Consider the following 14,551-nt stretch of genomic DNA (forward strand, 5'->3'; position numbering starts at 1 on the left):
ACCGTGTTAGCCAGGATGGTCTCGATCTCCTGACCTCGTGATCCGCCCGTCTCGGCCTCCCAAAGTGCTGGGATTACAGGCTTGAGCCACCGCGCCCGGCCAATTGTTCTTTATATAGTAGTCAGTCTCCCCAGCTAGAATTAAGCCCATGAAGGCAAACTTTTGTTTACTACTGCATCTTGAGCATCACGGAACAGAGCCCGGCACATAGCAGACATTCAATATTTGTTTAAAAAACTAATTATTTCCTATGTCTCTCTGCCTTTCTCTCTACTAGTCTGCCTCCATTTATCTTGAAATCAAAACTCTCGAGACAGACGCTCATTTCATGAGTTAATTACCATCCAATAGTGAGTGTCTATTCAGGTCAGGTCACCCAACAAGTAGCCAGATAGGTGGCTTGGCTACAGCAGCAGTATCTTGTCTTCAGTCTCTATTAGCAGAGTACCAGAGTCACATGGCATAAATCATGAAATCTTATATTCAGTGAGTCACTTGTGGCTATTTTCCTCAGGTAGAGTTTGTATAATAACATAATAGGCACTTAGATTCTTGAACTCTTCTCCAACATAAAAATAACAAAGTGGATCTTCCTCTTTGATTATTTTCTTTCACTCCTCTTCCCATTAAGGGCTACAGATTTTCAAACCAGTTACATAAGGCAACAAATAAGGCCAGAGATCCTAAGAAATTCCCTTCTTCTCCTCATCACAATGGTCATACTATTTCTGTCTACCTCTAATCAAACTCCTAACCTCAGATTCATTACTTCTCAGTTTTATGGGAGAAATTTTCTAACCTATAAATCCATATGCTATGCTGTGCTGTATAATTTGTTACCTTTTTCTAAACATTTTTTCTCACTTTATAAGGAATCCTGTAGAAAGTAATACCTTAATTCAATAGCAAAAACCTCTGATATTCCATTTTAGGCAATATGATCTTAGGGATTATGAATTGGAGCAGGACAGCCTTTCTAAAATCCCTCAAATGACATCACTTAATGACTATTGCCAGCCTATTTATGATACTACCCCTACTGCATGCAACTGTCATTCATTAACAGCCATTCAATAAACATCATTGAGTGCCTACTATCAGCAAGGGACCATGACATCTTCTTGGATCACAAATATATTGCCCACAGAAGAGCAGGCTTTCATTTCAACAGAAAGTTATTCCTCCTAATACTGTGTTATTAGGTGTTTCTTAGAATAAATACGTTTCTGAGAATAAATACATTTCTGAAGCATTTTTTTATGAGCAACAACCATTGTGGATTACTCAGACTTCTTTATTATGGAACACTTGTTTGCAGATTTACTGTAGGCAGTACAGATGTTATGAAATTATAAAATTTATAAGGGAACTTTTCTAATGTATAAATCTATGAGCTATAGTGTCACCGCCAGTTTAGTTGAGAAAGTTAGATTTATAGTGTACTCCACCTAACTTGTTCAACAAGCTATTTTACACCATTTTTAGGCCATAATTGTCCAAAGCAATATTTACTAAAAGAGAGTAGTACCATGCTTCAGCATATACCATTTATAGAGATTTCATCAGAATAGGTACAAACACTTCACTGAGACTTCCATGACACCCATTTTTTTGTTAATATGGTCAAAATATGTTTCATTTCATAAATAGATCAACCATTCCTAATTTTGATAAAAAGGTAACACCTGTTCTTTGTAAAATTTGAAAATGTTCATCTTCACCAGTTTTAAAATCATCTCTTTAACCAGTTTTAATAAGCCCAACAATATAGCCACAATACATTAATTACCATCTGCACTAAATGCTATCCTCCCACTCTGCCTTCTTATTCTTACACCTAATCCTCTTTGTAACCCTTACACCTCCCACACTCTCTATCCTAACTTCATAATTGTCAAAAGGAAATGATTATTTCATCTCACACACCATCATTTTCAACGAATTTTCCCATCCTGGTGATGCCTTTAATTTCAACCAGCAGACTGTATATATGACCTTTCTTCTCCTGCCATCAGTGGGATGACATTGATAAACTCTGTATCTCTACTCTTCTAAAAAATGATTTCTATGTGTTGTTTGACTCTTAGACATATTGAACACATTTGTAACATTCTAATATCCTCATGTTTACAGACATTATATCCACATTTTTATCTTGTGCAATGACATTTCAAAGATCAAATATCTAAGCCACTTTACTCAGTTGTGAAACTTTATACTAATTAAGCCAAGGGTGTGAGCTCAAGGGCTATAATAACCAATTAGCTAGAAAAAAAACAGCAAAATTATTCTTCAGGCTCCCAGACTATATCTCAAGGGTAATAGGTAAAAGGCCCACCATTTCACCAGTATTAGAGGAGGTCATCAAAGTATATAGATTACCAAATAGTATCACACTATATTTGAAAAGCAGTTCATTCACAGGCATGTCCTAGTGATAGTAAATCAGTAGTATCAACTCCACATGCTCAGGACAGTATATCATGTGCATATAATTCTTATGCAATATTAACGATATAAGTATAATTAGTTTGCATAGCATTCCTATCCACAGATCCTTGTTTAAGGTGATGGGACAAATCTAGCTTCATAGAATAGATCTGTAGCATAGTTTAGTGGAAAGACCAATGGGTTGGAAATTATAAGACTGAATCTTTTTCCTGATGCTTCTTTCCATTGCACCTGGTAACAATTAAATCCACATTTGTTCCAGAGGGTGGAAAAGGCATGAAGGTGAAAAATTCTCTAAAATTCTTCACTTGAGGGGTAAATATCTGCTATGTCTAGATAGTGAAGAGAAGGAACACTTGAAAACCCTCAGAGTCCAAAATCAACTGACAGAAAATAAGCAGTTTGCCAAGGAATTCAGCAGTCAGTGTTAATAAAGGGCACTATAAAGAAATATATTCCTTTATATCTACAGAGCATTGACTATGATTTAGATATTATGCCAGGCTGAAGCTATGGAAATGAATGTGTCTCACACTGGGTCTATAGTCCCAGGGAGTCTCAACATGTATTTTCTGTGAGATTTTCTCTGTGTGTGTGTGTGTGTGTGTGTGTGTGTGTGTGTTGTGGTGGTGTGGAGAGCAGAGAGAGAGAGTAGAGAGAGAGAGAGAGAGAGAGAGATAGGGTCTCGCTCTGTCACCCAGACTGGAGTGCTGTGGCGTGATCATGGCTTACTGCAATCTCTGCCTCCTGGGCTCAAGCAAACTTCCCACCTCAGCCTCCCAAATAGCTAGGACTACAGGTGTGAGCCAACATGGCTGGCTAATTTTTATATTTTTTAGTAGAGATGGGGTTTTGCCATGTTGCCCAGGCTGGTCTGGAACTCCCAGGCTCAAGTGATCTGCGGCCTGGGCCTCCCAAAGTGCTGGGATGACAGGCATGAGCCACTGCACCGGACCATGATTTTGTTTTATATATTCTAATTTACATGTTAATTTTTAGAAATTATTATCACCACTTTACTTATTATTTGAATGCTTGCCTTCCAATAATATTACCATATAATTTGTCAGGCATGGTCCCAGCACTTTGGGAGGCTGAGGTGGGAGGATTGCTTGAGTCCAGGTGTTCAAGACCAGCCTGGACAGCACAGGGAAACCTCATCTCTACGAAAAATAAAAATAAAAAAATTAACCAGGGGTGGTGGCACGTCCCTGTAGTCCTAGCTATAGGGAGGCTGAAGTGAGAAAAATTGCTTGAGCCCAGGAGTTCAAGGCTACAGTAAGCTGTGATCAGGCCACTGCACTCCAGCCTGGGTGACAGAGCAAGACCATCTCAAAGAATACATTATATACTACCATGTAATTTCAGTACCTATGTTGGTTTTACTCTTTACAATTACTTTAGGTCCAATGAATCACCTAATATGAGAGCAATTTTGGCCTGACATGGGGCAACTCTAGAGCTCCCTGTTGAGTTGGACAAGGCTTTGTCAGGCCCACTTCACAGTTCAGTTTCTTCTTCTTCACAATAGCACTTTCCCCTGTCCTTGCCTTTAATAGGAGTTGATCCCTAACAGACATCTTGCACCCCAAATTCCATCTCAATGCTGACTTCCAGGGAACCCAGCCTATGAAAGTTGGCACTGGGTCTCAAAATGAGCAGTAAGGTGAAACTATGGAGCATGAAATGACAATGAAGATTCCATCAGTGATTGGTAGGTAGAGCACAGAGAGTCAAGTGGCAACCAGTTATTGAAACATTCCCTGGTAACAAATTGGGAGCATATACTGATAGAAGGCAATACACTAGCATGGAGGAAACAGTAACTACAAGGGTAGTAAATTTAGATTATTATTTCCAAGCCCCATTGATGCCCAATAGTAGATAACAAACGAATAAGAGTAACATGCAATTAAAAGCCAGATGTGAAAGCCAGCAGATCTCTTCAATTGTATACTATCATTTCCCACAGTGGGAGGGCACAGAAAGTAGAACTAAGCTCAGGACTTAATTGTCAGAGTGGCTGAACTTCAAAGACAATTATATATGCAACCAAATCAGGTCTGTGTACAAAGGCCAAGAACTTGGTTGAAAAAACGTAACTGGAGCACATGAAATGTGGACATCTTGGTGGATATTCCCAAAGATTTTGACTCCTTAGACTCCTCTTAACCTACTGAGACTTTAAAAATAGATTTCTCCTCATTGAGAGCTAGTGCAGCTGACCTCCATCCTCCATCCAGCTCCCATGCATCGCCATACATCCCCACCCACCACCACCCCAGGTGGTAGAAGATAATTCAGAGGCCTCTGCCCTGCAAGACAATATATGCCTCTTTAGTACCTAGCTCTGGCTCTTCTCTGAGCTATGAGACCCATAATTAGAATTAAGTTCCAGCCTAATCCAACCAAGGAAATTGTAGCCTTATAAAAGAAAAAGAATCCAGCCTGGGCTACAGAACGAGACTCTGTAAAAAAAAAAAAAAAAAAAAAAGGAAGGAGAAAAGAAGGAAGGAAGGAGGGAGGGAGGGAGGGAGGGAGGGAGGGAAGGAGGGAAGGAAATTATACTTGAAACAAGTGCAAAATCTAGGCGGTATATACCAACAAGAACCTCAGGAGTACATGTGGGACCCAATTCTGAAGGTGTTTAATTAAGGCACCAGAACATAAATTGTATCAGGAATAGTTTAGTCACCTAGGAAATTTCTCCCAAGATGCAGAATTTAACACCCTGGCTAGGACTCCTAGGAGATAATGTAAATTCATTCCAAGATGCAGAATTTAACACCCTGACTAGGACCCCTAGGAGATAATGTAAACTCATTACTAGGATGGCTCGTAGAAACATTTTAAAAAGTGATGGTACACACTAAGTGAAGTTGAAATGCCATAATGGCCATAGGAAACAGTGGAAGATAGGATTAAACGGCTCAGAGAAGTATGCACACTGAAATTGATGTATAGCTAAAAGACCACCAGCTGATTATGTTCCACTGGAAGGCCAAGAAGACACACCATTTAACTTACCAAGGCCATACGAAATATACTGGTAAGAGGAGCACCAGCATTACTAAAATATGTAGTGATGACTCTCCTCTGTTGGCCAGGGACAGCAATAGGAGAACTTGCTTCAGAAATAGCAATGGGAAAATAGGAGTCAGGTGATGACACTTTATGGCCAGAAGCCAGGGGGGTCATAATTGTCGTAACGACCAAAAGGGCAAGAATGGCAGCCAAAGGGGTCCTGATGTGTAAAGGGTTATAGAGATGGTTAATAGAACATTTATCTAGAGGAAAATTAGGTGGGCAATTAAGTAGGGTACTACTCGGCCGGGCACGGTGGCTCTCGCCTGTAATCCCAGCACTTTGAGAGGCAGAGGTGGGCGGATCATGAGCTCAGTAGATCCAGACCACCCTGGCTAACACTGTGAAACCCCGTCTCTACTAAAAATACAAAAAATTAGCTGGGCGTGGTGGTGGGCACCTGTAGCCCCAGCTACTCGGGAGGCTGAGGCAGGAGAATGGCCTGAACCTGGGAGGCGGAGCTTGCAGTGAGCCGCGATTGCACCACTGCACTCCAGACTGGGTGACAGGGTTGGGAGGCGGGGGAGGAGTATGACTCGTATTGTACCAGAATCAATTAAATGTAGATAGAGACTGAGAATGATCATGCACACACACAAAAATTAACAACTCCTAACCTGGTTTTGGGATCTGAACCAATTTTCAGAGCTAAACCCCAATGATTGAAAAGGTGGCTAGGTCTGCAGAAGAAAGGACCCTGTAACAACATGGCAAGTTATACATGGTAATAACTTCCTCAGTCCTTCTCCATAAGGACCTAGGGACATTTACTTGGGAAACTACACATTGAGAAAAGGGACATACTCAAACACTTTGAGGACTAGTGGACACAGAGTGTGAACTTCATAAATACCTAAAGACCTGAAACATCATCGTGTTTTCCCCATTAGAAAAATATGAATTAAGTAATAAATGCATTCCTGAGCAAGATCCAGCATACAGTGGATCCACTAGATCTGCAGACCCAGCCAGTATATATGTCCCTGGTCTTCAAATGTACAATTAGGATTGATATATTTGGCAGTTGCTCTAACCTCCATATTGGTCCTTGGTTTAAGAACTAGTGAGGAAGACCCTTCCCAGCTTCTAGTATGGTCTGTTCTACTTTCTACTTCAATGAGATCAAAAACTTTTTAGCTTCTACATATGAGTGAGAACATGCAGTGTTGTTTCTTCCTGGTTTATTTCACTTATCAAAATGTCCTCCAGTTTCATCTATGTTGTCATGAATGACAGGATCTCATCCTTTTTTATGGATGAATAGTATTCCGCAATGTATATAAACCACACTTTCTTCATCCATTGATGTGTTGTTGGATACTTAGGTTCATTCTTTATCTTGGCTATTGTGAATAGTGCTGCAATAAGCAAGAGGGTGCAGATATCTCTTTGATACACTGATTTTCTTTCCTTTGGATGAATGTCCAGTAGTAGGATTGCTGGATCATATGGTGGTTCTATTTGGAGTTTTTCAAGGAATCTCCATATTGTTTTCCATAGTGGTTGTACTAGTTAACATTCCCACCAACAGTGTGTAAGAGTTCCCTTTTCTCTGCATCCTTGTCTGCATGAGTTATTTTTTGTCTTTTTGGTACCCATCCTAACCAGGGTGAAATGATACCTAACTGTGCTTGCTATTTACATTTCCCTGATGACTAGTGATGTTGGCATTTTAAAATATATTTTTGGCCATTTGTATGACTTCTGAATAGAAAAATGACTATTCACATCATTTGCCCTTTTTAAAATAGGATTATCTCGGGGTTTTGATGTTGAGATATTTGAGTTCCTTTTATATTCTAGATGTTAATCTCCTGTCAGATAAATAGTTCGCAAATATTTTCTCCCATTCTGCAGGCTGTCATTTCCCTCTGTTGACTGTTTCCTTTACTGTGTGGAAGATTTTTAGTTTGATATTATCATATTTATTAGTTTCTGCTTTTGTTGCCTATGATTTTGAGGTCCTATTCATCAAATCTTTTCCCAGACTAAGCATTTTCCCAGTCCTGAAGCATTTTCCCCTATGTTTGATTCCAGTAGTTTCATAGTTTCAGGTCTTACATTTAGGTCTTTGATCTATTTTGAATTGATTTTTGTATAGGGTGAGAAGTGGGAGTCTAGTTTCTTCTTCTGCATAGGAATAACCAGTTTTCCCAGCACCATTTATTGAATAGACTGCCCTTTCCCCAGTGTATGCTCTTGGTACTTTTGTCAAAAATCAGTTGGCTTTGGATATGAATTGATTTCTGGATTCTCTATTCTGTTCAATTGCTCTGTTTCTGTTTTTATGCCAGTACCATCTATTTTGGTTTGTATAACTTTGTAGTATATTTTAAAGTGTGGTAGTATGATGCCTCCAGCTTTGTTTATTTTGCTCAGGATTCCTTTGGCTATTTGGAGTATTTTGTGGTTCTGTACAAATTTTAAGATTTTTTTTCTATGTCTCTAAAGAATGTCATTCGTATTTTTATGGGGATTACATTGAATCTGTAGATTGCTTTGGGCAGTATGGCCATTTTAACATTATTAATTCTTCCAATTGATGGGCCTAAGCATAGGATGTTTTTCCATTTGTTTGCATTCAATTCTCTTCCATTTCTTTCATCAGCATTTTGTAGTTTTCCTTGTAGAGGTCTTTAACCTTCTCAGTTAAATTTATTCCTAGAGTTTTCTTTTGTGTGTGTGTAGCTATTGTTAATGAGATTATCTTTGTCAATTCTTTTTCAGCTAGTTTGTTGTCTGTGTATAGAAATGCTGTTTATTTTGGTATGTTGATTTTGTACCCTGCAACTTTACTGAATTTGTTTATCAGTTCTAAGTATTTTTTGATAGGATCTTCAGGTATTTCTATGTAAGATCATGTCATCTGCATAAAGAGGCAATTTTACTTTCTCCTTTGCAATTCAAATATCCTTTGTTTCTCTTGACTAGTTCCTCTGGCTAGGACTTCCAGTACTATGTTGAATAAGAGTGGTAAGTGTGGGCATCCTTGCCTTTTTCCAGTTCTTATAGGACAACTTTCCAGCTTTTCCCCATTTAGTATGATGCAGTTTGTTATATATGGCCTTCATTGTGTTGAGGTGCCTTCCTTCTATAACTGATTTATTGAGAGTTTTCATCATAATGTTGAATTTTATAAAATGCTTTTTCTGCATCTATTGAGATGATGATGTGGTTTTTGTCCTTCATCCTGTCAATGTAATGTATCACATTTATTGATTTGCATATGTTGAAACATCCTTGCATTCCTTGGATAAATCCCATTTGATCATGGTGGTATTATCTTATTGATGTGTTGTTGGGTAGGTTTGCTAGTATTATGTTGAAGATTTGTGCATCTATGTACATAAGGGATATTTGCCTGTAGTTTTCTTTATTTATTGTGTCATTGTCTGGTTTTGATATCAGGGTTATGCTAGACTCATAAAGTTAGGAAAAATTTCCTCTACTTTGATTTTTTGGAATAGTTTGAGAAAAGTAGGTATTAATTTCTCTTTAAATATTTGGTAGAATTCAGTAGTGAAGCCATCTGATCCTGGACTTCTCTTTGTTGGAGGGCTTTTTATTACCGATTAAATCATATTACTTGCTATTTTCTGTTCAGGTTTTCTGTTTCGCCTTGAGTCAATGTTGGTAGGTGTATGTGTCCAGGAACTTATCCATTTCCTATAGGTTTACGAGTTTATTGGCAGATAGCTATTCATAGTAGTCTTAAATATCATTAGTCACACACAATGGCTCATGCCTATAATGCCAACATTTTAAGGAGGCTGAGATGGGAAGATCACTTGAGCCCAGGAGTTCAAGGTCAACCTGGGCAACAAAGTGAGTCCCCATCTCTACAAAAACTCAAAAAAAAAAATAGCCAGGCACAGTGACATGCACCTGTGATCCCAGCTACACGGGAGGCTCAGGCAGGAGAATCACTTGAGCCCAAGAAATCAAGGCTGCAGTGAGCCATGTTCAGGTCGCTGCACTCCAGCCTAGATGACAGAGCAAGACCCTATCTAAAAAAAAATAACAACGATAACTAACCAAAAAATATCATTTCTTTTCTGTGGTACCTTGTTATGTCTCCTTTTTCGTGTATGATTTTATTTATTTAGATTCTTTTTTTCTTAGTCTAGCTAATGTTTTGTCTATTTTATTTATCTTTTTAAATAACTTTTGTTGATCTTTTATATTTTTGTCTCAATTTCATTTATTTCTGCTTTGATCTTTATCATTTCTTTCCTTCTACTAATTTGGGGTATGTCTTGTTCTTTCTTTTCTAGCTCTTTGAGATGCATTATTAACTTATTTATTTGAAATCTTTCTTGTTTTTTGATGTAGGCATTTATTACTATAAATTTGCTTCTTGATACTGCTTTGCTGTGTTTCATAGGTTTTGTATGCTGTTTTTGTTTTCATTTGTTATATGGAATTTTTTAATTTTTTCTTAATTTGCTACTTCACCCATGGGTTTGTTCAGGAACATGTTGTTTAATTTTCACCTATTTATATACTTTCAAATGTCTCTCCTGTTGATTTCCATTTTATTCCATTGTGGTTAGATATTTGGTATGATTTCAATTTTTAAAAATTTATTGAGATCAGTTTTGTGTCCTAACATACAATCAGTCCTAGAGAATGTTCCATGTGTTAACGAAAAGAATTGTATTCTGCAGCTATTGAGTGAAATGTTCTACAAATGTATGTTAGTCCATTTGGTTTATAGTGCAGTTTAAATCCAATTTTATTGATTTTCTGTCTACGTGAACTGTCCAATGCTGATACTCAAGTTTTGTTAAAGTCCCCAACTATTATTGTATTGGGCTCTATCTCTCTTTTAAAACCTAAAAATATTTATGTTGTATATCTGGGTGTCCCAGTATTGGATGCATATATGTTAACAATTCTTATAGTCTCTTGCTGAATTATTCCCTTTTTTATCACATAATGTCCTTTGCCTCCCTTTACAGCTTTTGACTTGAAGCCTATTTTGTTGATATAAACAAAGCTACTCCTGCTTGCTTTTGTTTTCCGTTTGCATAAAATATCCTTTTCTATCCCTTCACTTTCAGCCTATGTGTGTCATTAGAGGTGAGTTTCTCATAGGCAGCACATAGTTAGGTTTTGTTGGGTTTTTTAATCTATTCAGCCAGTCTATACTGCAGCCTCAGTCTCCTGAGTTCAAGCAATCCTCCCACTTCAGCCTCCCAAGTAACTGGGACCACAGCACATGTCACCATACTAATTTTTTATTTTATTTTTATTTTTTGTAGCAACAAGATCTCACTACGTTGCTCAGGTTGGTGTCAAATTCCTGGGCTCAGGCAGTCCTCTCACTTCAGCCTCCCAAAGCACTGGGATTACAGGCATGAGCCACTGAACCTGGTCTAGACTGTATCTTTTAAATAGGAAATTTAATCAATTTACATTCAGGGTTATTGTTGATAGGTGAGGATTTACTCCTGTCATCTTATTTGTTGTTTTCTGGTGGTTTTGTATATCCTTTCCTCCTTACTTCCTCTCTACTTGCTTATTTTTGTGGTTGGGTAGCTTTCTGCACTGATACAGTTTGATTCCTTTCTCTTTCTCCTTTGTGTATCAGCTCTATGAATGAGTTGCTTTCTGTTGCTGTTGAGGTTCTTTTGGTTGGGTTTTGGTTGTTTTTCGTTTTTTGAGGCAGGATCTTACTCTGTCACCCAGGCTGGAGTGCAGTGCCATAATCTTGGCTCACTGCAGCCTTGACCTCCTGGGCTCAAGTGATACTCCCACCTCAGCCTCCCAAGTAGCTGGGACTACAGGCATGCACCACCACACCTGGCTAATTTTTGCATTTTTTGTAGAGATGGGGTTTTGCCATGTTGCCCAGGCTGGTCTTGAACTCCTGGGCCCAAGCAGTCTGCCTGCCTTGGCCTCCCAAAGTGCTGAGATTACAGACATGTGCCATCACACCCAGCCATCAGTGAGTTTTACAGTTTCAAATATTTTCATGATGATGATTGTAGTCTTTTCACTTACAGATGTAAAGCTCCTTTGAGCATCTTTTTGTAAGGACAGTCTAGTGGTAATTAGTTCCCTTAGTTTTTGCTTGTCTGTGAAAGATTTTATTTCTCTTTCATTTCTGAAGGATAGTTTTTCTGGGTATAATATTCTTTTTTTTTTCTTTCAGCACTTTGACTGTATCATTCCATTCTCCTGGCTCATAAGGTTTCTGCTCAAAAATCCACTGTAGTCTAATAAGGATTCCTTCATATGTGACCTGATGTTTTTCTCTTTCTGCTTTTAGAATTCTTTATCTTTGACATTGGCAACTTGACTATAATGTGCCTCCAAGAAGACCTGTTTGGGTTGAATCTATTTGGCATTCTTTGAGTTTCCTAAACCTGAATGTCCATTTCTCTCCCAAGACTTTGGAACTTTTGCGCTATGATTTCATTCAATATGTTTTCCTCACCTTCTCTCTTCTCTTCTCCTTCTGGAATGCTCATAATGTTCACTTAATGGTGTCCAATATATCCTGTAGATTTTGTTCTATCTTTTTTTATTCTTTTCTCTTATTTTTCTTCAGCTATTCATTGTACATTTTATTGCCTTTTGTATTTAAGCTAGATCTTACACATATCGATGGTATACATGTAAAATTATTAAGTAAGGATTTCTAAAACCTGGATATCATGCAATAACTCACAACCCATTTTCTTTTCATATACATAAGAAGTGAAAGCCTAATAGAATATTAAAACATAATTCAGAAAGAAATACCAGCTTACAACTTCCCACTATATAAACTGCCTCTCCATCCATATTTATTTATAAACCAGTTATTATTTAAAAAAAAGCAAATTTTCATATTATTAAAAATTTTAACAAAGCACAAAGAGATTGAACCTAATAAATTTTAATGCCTTTTGCAAAGTTCATCTAAATGGTTCTTGGGAGAGTAATTCTTTTTTTAAAAATTTTTTATTATACTTTAATTTCTAGGGTACATGTGCACAATGGGCAGGTTTGTTACATATGTATACATGTGCCATGTTGGTGTGCTGCACCCATTAACTCGTCATTTACATTAGGTATATCTCCTAATGCTATCCCTCTCCTCTCCCCCTACTCCACAACAGGCTCCGGTGTGTGATGTTCCCCTTCCTGTGTCCAAGCGTTCTCACTGTTCAGTTCCCACCTATGAGTGAGAACATGTGGTGTTTGGTTTTCTGTTCTTGCAATAGTTTGCTGAGAATGATGGTTTCCAGCTGCATCCATGTCCCTATAAAGGATACAAACTCATCCTTTTTAAATGGCTGCATAGTATTCCATGGTGTATATGTGCCACATTTTCTTAATCCAGTCTGTCACTGATGGACATTTGGGTTGGTTACCAGTCTTTGCTATTGTGAATAGTGCTGCAATAACCATACATGTGAATGTGTCTTTATAGCAGCATGATTTACAATCCTTTGGATATATACCCACAATGGGATGGCTGGGTCGAATGGTATTTCTAGTTCTAGATCCTTGAAGAATCCCCACACTGTCTTCCACAATGGTTGAACTACTTTACAATCCCACCAACAGTGTAAAAGTGTTCCTATTTCTCCGCATCCTCTCCAGCACCTGTTGTTTCCTGTCTTTTTAATGATTGCCATTCTAACTGGTGTGAGATGGTATCTCATTATGGTTTTGATTTGCATTTCTCTGATGGTGAGTGATGATGAGCATTTTTTCATGTGTCTGTTGGCTGTATAAATGTCTTCTTTTGAGAAGTGTCTGTTCATATTCTTTGCCCACTTTTTGATGGGGTTGTTTTTTTCTTGAAAATTTGTTTGAGTTCTTTGTAGGTTCTGGATATTAGCTCTTTGTCAGATGAGTAGATTGCAAAAATTTTCTCCCATTCTGTGGACTGCCTCTTCACTCTGATGGTAGTTTCTTTTGCTGTGCAGAAGTTCCTTAGTTTAATTAGATCCCATTTGTCAATTTTGGTTTTTATTGCCATTGCATTTGGTGATTTAGACATGAAGTCTTTGCCCAAGCCTATGTCCTGAATGGCATTGCCTTGGTTTTCTTCTAGGGTTTTTATGGTTTTTGGTCTAACATTTAAGTCTCTAATCCATCTTGAATTAATTTTCATATAAGGTGTAAGGAAGGGATCCAGTTTCAGCTTTCTACATGGCTACTCAGTTTTCCAAGCACCATTTATTAAATAGTGAATTCTTTCCCCATTTTGTGTTTTTGTCAGGTTTGTCAAAGATCAGATGTTTGTAGATGTGTGGTATTATTTCTGAGAGCTCTGTTCTGTTCCATTGCTCCATATCTCTGTTTTGGTACCAGTACTATGCTGTTTTGGTTCCTGTAGCCTCGTAGTATAGTTTGAAGTCAGGTAGCATGATGCCTCCAGCTTTGTTCTATTGGCTTAGGATTGTCTTCGTAATGCGGGCTCTTCTTTGGTTCCATATGAACTTTAAAGTAGCTTTTATCAATTCTGTGAAGAAAGTCTTTGGTAGCTTGATGGGGATGGCATTGAATTTATATATTACCTTGGGTAGTATGGCCATTTTCATGATATTGATTCTTCCTATCCATGAGCATGGAATGTTCTTCCATTTGTTTGTGTCCTATTTTATTTCATTGAGCAGTGGTTTGTAGTTCTCCTTGAAGAGGTCCTTTACATCTCTTGTAAGTTGGATTCCTAGGTATTTTATTCTCTTTGAAGCAATTGTGAATGGGAGTTCACTCATGATTTGGCTCTCTGTTTGTCTGTTATTGGTGTATAAGAATGCTTGTGATTTTTGCACATTGATTTTGTATCCTGAGACTTTGCTGAAGTTGCTTATCAGCTTAAAGAGATTTGGGGCTGAGACCATGGGGTTTTCTAAATATACAATCATGTCATCTGCAAACAGGGACAATTTGACTTCCTCTTTTCTTTCTCCAGCCTGACTGCCCTGGTCAGAACTTCCAACACTGTGTTGAATAGGAGTGGTGAGAGAGGGCATCCGTGTCTTGTGCCAGTTTTCAAAGGGAATGCTTCCAG

The sequence above is a fragment of the Rhinopithecus bieti genome, unplaced genomic scaffold (genome assembly GCF_001698545.2).
Source record: "Rhinopithecus bieti isolate Rb0 unplaced genomic scaffold, ASM169854v2 scaffold_40377, whole genome shotgun sequence".
Classification (NCBI taxonomy): domain Eukaryota; kingdom Metazoa; phylum Chordata; class Mammalia; order Primates; family Cercopithecidae; genus Rhinopithecus; species Rhinopithecus bieti.